The sequence below is a fragment of the Culex quinquefasciatus genome, chromosome 2 (assembly GCF_015732765.1).
Source record: "Culex quinquefasciatus strain JHB chromosome 2, VPISU_Cqui_1.0_pri_paternal, whole genome shotgun sequence".
Taxonomy (NCBI): domain Eukaryota; kingdom Metazoa; phylum Arthropoda; class Insecta; order Diptera; family Culicidae; genus Culex; species Culex quinquefasciatus.
Genome location: NC_051862.1, coordinates 35,025,220 through 35,031,002, shown reverse-complemented (window position 1 = coordinate 35,031,002; position 5,783 = coordinate 35,025,220). Strand labels below are relative to the sequence as shown.

Here is a 5,783-nt window from a genome sequence, read left to right as displayed (position 1 = left end):
CAAAATTCTGAAAATGATTCTGAAACTTCCTCCTGGTTCAGCACCAGTGAACTTCATCAATTAGCCGAAGTTGACACTTTGGATGTTATGTCCAATAAGATAATTGATGCATTTCGACAAAAATCATTGCAGTCTTCAGCTGCATTGATCCGCTCTTTATATAGTTTATAAGTTAGTTTTAAAGTATCCCTTTTCCCTTTTGTACATGTAGGACCTCCTACATTTGAAATCACTGAATAGCGAAAGCTACAATATTTCACGAATAAATGAAAGTTGCTAGTATTTAAAATTGAGGTGAAAAGTCATCGTTTGTGATTGGACACTCAATAATATTTTAACTGAATGAATGTACATGGAAAAGAAATTTGAATAAATATAAATTAAAAAAAAAAAAAAATGGTATTTCAAGGGTGTATTTCTTTATGCTACTGCCCAGGATCGGATTATTGGAGAAAATAAAACATTTACAATTTATTTTGTACATTTATGGTTCGATTGATTCTCATAATTAAATTTTTGATAGTGTTGCCAGTTTTTGCCAATCTTCCAGATAATTTTTTTTAAACCAAATATCCAAAAATAAAGCATTAGTAAAATTTTCTGATCATTCGTAACGATTTTTGAATAGGTATTTTAAAATATTTCTTAAAATATTTCTCTGGAGATGCCGGGCATCGATCCCGGTACCTCTCACATGCTAAGCGAGCGCTCTACCATCTGAGCTACATCCCCTTGTTGAGTTAACTTACAAATATTGAAAAAGTGCTCCAAAATTGTTCCATAAAATTTTGGTCACGCAGGTGTGTCCCAAGCCCAACACTGTACTAACCTTGCCTTTCACTTTCCATATGTTTGCTCGACATTGCTTCGCAATGTGAAACACAGATTGAATAAATAAACAGCAGGTTGTTGAAAACACGTTTTTCGTGCAAATAACTGTCTTCAGTTTAAATTTGGAATCGGGTTGCACCTTGGGCTTTTCGGCCTCAAGTTTTCCTAGGCTATTAATCAACAGTAAATTTATTAGATATTTATAGAACTCCAACTTCATTTGCAAATTTTCCATCTGACATTTCCACTTCGTCATAACTCAAGCAAACAAATTATTACTTTTGTCCTACTTTCGTGCCATCGAACTCATCTTCCAAGGAAGGGCCTCCACTTGTCCTCAATTGGTTCCAAAGGTCAGGCCCCGTTAATGGGCTCCTCTTCTGCCAACAGCGACGCACCGCCACCACCTATTAACTATTCAACCTCTCCAAGAGAGCTCGGCCAGCATCCATTAACGATGATGCACCTTACCTCAATATATGAATGGTCAATTTGTAAGAGGAAAAACAGGGCCAAAGACAACAGTCAAGGGGGGTGGAGGAGGGGGATTGGTAAATAAATTACGATAATCACTCATCACAAACACTCGACGAATAGGCAGGCGCACAAACACACACTCTTAAAAGCCGCTAAACGACACACAATTACCTCAAAGCGAGCTCCTCTCCCTTCCGATTCATTTTTTTTTTTTTTTTTTCGAGAAGAGCTTCGAACCTGGTGTCGATTGATTAGTAAATGATCGGTTGCGTGTGATGGGGGGAGTTGAGCTACTGTTCAGCTAGTTGAGGTAAGGGAGCCGCGGGAGAGAAGCGAAATCTGAAAATTGAAAATTTGTGGTATCCACGAAGAAGAGCTGTAAAAAATAGGAAAAAGAAGCTCAATTGAATCAATTACAATACAAATATACAAAAAAATACAAATAAACAAAAAATACAAAAACACAAAAAACAAGAAATATAAAAAATACAAGAAAAACAAGAAATTCAAGAAATAAAAGAAATACAAGAAATACAAAAAACAAGACATACAAGAAATACAAGAAAAACAAGAAATTCAATAAATAAAAGAAATACAAAAAATACAAGTCATACAAGAAATACAAAAAAAAACAAGACATACAAGTCTTACAAGAAATACAAAAGAAAACAAGACATTCAAGAAATACAAGGAAAACAAGAAATAAAGTTGATACAAAAAAGACATACAAGTCATACAAAAAATACAAGAAGTACAAAGAAAACAAGAAATACAAAAAAACAATACAGACAAGTCATTAGAGCGTCCAATTTCCCGTACAAGGAAAAAAATTCCCGGGAATTACCGGGTTTTTTCCGAAAAAAAAATATTTCCCGTTTTTTGTAAATTTCCCGGGAATTCCCGAAATTTAAGCGGAAGTATATATTTTCTGAACACTTTTTTTTTATTTACAAAAAAAAATGAAGGAATTCAATTTTAATTTATTCAATTCAATTTAATGTTCTTATTGAACTTCGTCAGACCGTCTAAAAATTTCATGTCATGGTTTATTCCAGATGATATTATTTCCTGAACCATCCACAACTGAGAATAGAGTTTGATTATTTGTTGGACAACAAAAATTACGAAAATTCTTTCAACCGAAATCATTTATTAGGCTGAATCATTAAAAAATCATTAAAAAACTACTTTTTATTATATCAAGGGTACCCAAAAAATGCAAACATCAAAAATTCGCTCCTTATGTTTGAAAACATTGAATTGTGATCGAATAAAAATGGTATTTTAAGTGAAAAAGAAAATTCTGATGTAAATTTCATGCTTATCTATTAATTGATGGTCTGAAACCAGTATGATTTATCCAGGAAAAAAAAATTTGCCGGGGTGATTTTTTTCTGCATTTTTTTTTCTTTTTGTTTCAGTTAAATTTTCAATATTTTGTTTTATCATATTCTCTCAAACTGGTTACAGAGACAAATTTGAAAGCAATTTTATGGTTTTGGAAAATGGATTTATTTTACTCACTGTCCAAATACTGTGATTAAAAAATGATACCTACTTCTTGACAAAAAAAACTGATCATCATTTTTTTTTTTAATATTTTGTACGAGTTGAAAGACAGCTTAGTAATTAAAGCTAAGCAAATTATATATTCTCTTGAAGTTGTATGTTTTTTTACAAGCAGTCAAGGCATTACTTGATCCTCACACTTATTTTCACCATTTAAGTTGCTATCCTATACAATTTTATTGCAAAATATTAATTATATTAATAAAAACAAGGATTAGAACAAGTTTCGATAAATTTCAAATTTCCCGGGAATTCCCAGGATTTCCCGGGAAATTCGTTGAAAATTTCCCGTTTTCCGGGAATTTTATAATCCCGGGAAATTGGACGCTCTACAAGTCATACAAGAAATACACGAAATACAAGAATTACAAGAAATACAAGAAATACAAGTCATACAAGAAATACAAGGAAAACAAGAAATACAAGGAAAACAAGAAATACAAGACATACAAAAAAGCAAGACATACAAGTCATACAACAAATACAAATAACATAAGAAATACAAAAAATACAAAAAACAAGACATATAAGACATACAAGGAAAACAAGAAATACAAGGAATGCAAGCAATGCAAGAAATACAAGAAATACATGAAATACAAGAAATACAAGCAACACAAGAAATGCAAGAAATACAAATATCTACTCTACAGAAGTAGCATTTCTAAAGTTGCTCTTCTCTATTACATCCTCTTTAGATTAGATAGTCGTTTGAACGCCACACCAATTTGTGATCTTGATGATCGATCCTTCATCAGCTAGCTGCTTGCTAAAGTGTTGCTTGAAGCTTGGGCCAATCAGTGTTGCCAGTTCTTCATATTATGAAAACCGATATTTTCCTCCACAAAACTCCCCTCATTCACGCCCATAAGCAGTAACGACGTGCTAAGTGGATGAATAAAATGTTTATTACTTCTTTTTTCGATTTATCTGAAGCTACCGTTTGCTTTGGGAACCTGGAATATGCTCCACTGCCACTAGTAAGAGCAACAGACTGAACGGTGCTCAAGCTTTTCGGCTTCACCTCAAGGTGCTTCTGCCCCATAAGGTTCCGCACTTCAAACTGTTTTCTCTCTCCATGTGGTGAAAGGGGTGAAGGGGAGAGGTGAAAATTATCACGCAATTAACGGTCTTTTTCGAGTGATTTGGATAATGGAGCCTGTCAAACTTTAATGACACAAACGAGCTTACCCTCTTCCACCCCTTCGTCTGCTCTGCCGTGAAACCCTTGTTAACGAGTGTTAATTTGGTTGGTCATTGGTGGTAAATGGTCAAACGTCACACACTATCTGTCTGTAATTGAAGAAAACTTTGAAGTTTTTCCGCTTAGCAATCACTTTAAGCGAGTGTAAAAAGCTAAACCCTTCTGGAGATGCCGGGCATCGATCCCGGTACCTCTCACATGCTAAGCGAGCGCTCTACCATCTGAGCTACATCCCCACGGTTAAGCGAATTCGATTTGAAGTTTGTCAAAACATTCTTTTTTCAGCCATTTTACTAGTTATTGATTCAATCTGCGAAACGTGTTTATTTTTTAAACGAAACCGACTTGAAAAGTGAAAGGTAGGATTAATCGGCTGTTGCGCGTGCAACACCTGCGTGACAAAATGACAAAAAATGCAACACTTTTCAGTCAAAAACATAACTTGTTATTCAACCGTGGGGATGTAGCTCAGATGGTAGAGCGCTCGCTTAGCATGTGAGAGGTACCGGGATCGATGCCCGGCATCTCCAGTAGTATTTTAAATTGATGAAGGAATATTTCTACTGCATTTTCAATTGCAACCTATCTGCTATTAGTTTCCTATGCAAAATGCTTGAAATCAAACAGTACGAGAGCAACATACTTTTATTTTTTTAAAGTACCGTCATCTGGGGTGAATCGGGACACATAGGCCGAATTGAGACGGCTGTTTTAGCCTTTATACTGCACAACTTTTTGATATTATTGATTTGTTTCGGATAGAACAGACACAGATTAACAAAAAATAGTGAAATGATCTCCAAATGTCTAGCTTTTAGGTGCTCTAGAAACTGCTGTCCCTATTCAGACTGTAGTCTCGTTCCGCCCCAGATGACGGTATAAAAAAGGAATTTAGTTCTTATGGTTTGGGTGGTGAGAATTGATCCTATGTTTTTGTTTAAACCAGGGGTGCCCAACCTTTTGGCCCTGCGGGCCAGATCTCATATTTCTGAAGCAGTGGCGGGCCGGAACTGATATTTGATAAAAGTTGAAAAAGTAAACACATTTTTTTCAATTTTCTTATGATTGGGTTCTTCTAAAGTAAATACATAAAGAACTAGTGTTGCAAATATGATTCATATATCTTGATTTTAAGAACGAAAAACAAAGATAATATTCAAAAATGTGTTTATTTGACATATTTTAATTTTTGTTTGTTTGGAATTGTATAGATATTTTTTTGACGATTGCAATTAAATACCTTGATATATATTTTTTTACAAAACAAACATTAAAATTTCAATAATAGTTGCAATTTTTTGAAGTTTTTGATAAATTTCTTAATTTTTTAAAAATATTTGCAGGAATCTATTTTCAGTATGATTAATTTGATTTTTAAGCTGTTTTTAAAAAAACTTTATCACTAGAAAAAAACATTAGTTTTGCTTACTTATTTATTTAAAAAAAGAAAAACAAAATCAAGTAAACTAGTACACAAAGTTAAAACTAAAAGAAATAACATTTAAATTCTTTTTTGTAAATTTTAAGACAACAATCCAAGTGTTTTCAAAAATTTCACAATTTTACAAAATGGATAATTTTGTTTTCCTGCACATTTTTTCAGTTAAAAAAATATCAATATAAAAATTATAAAAATTAAATTCAAACATAAAGAATGTTCTTATAATATGTTAAAATTTGATCTCAAGCTTTTTGTTTTTAA

General features: G+C 33.1%; 3 non-coding genes across 3 annotated transcripts; 1 reads left to right on the top strand and 2 right to left on the bottom strand.

Annotated features, from left to right (window-relative positions):
• Positions 1–659: 659 nt before the first annotated feature.
• On the bottom strand, positions 660–732 carry Trnaa-agc. Its single transcript has one exon. It is a non-coding gene; the product is annotated as a tRNA-Ala (tRNA).
• Positions 733–4,244: 3,512 nt separating this feature from the next.
• Positions 4,245–4,317, bottom strand: Trnaa-agc. The gene has a single exon. It is a non-coding gene; the product is annotated as a tRNA-Ala (tRNA).
• A 221-nt stretch (positions 4,318–4,538) lies between these two features.
• Trnaa-agc lies at positions 4,539–4,611 on the top strand. The gene has a single exon. It is a non-coding gene; the product is annotated as a tRNA-Ala (tRNA).
• Positions 4,612–5,783: the final 1,172 nt, after the last annotated feature.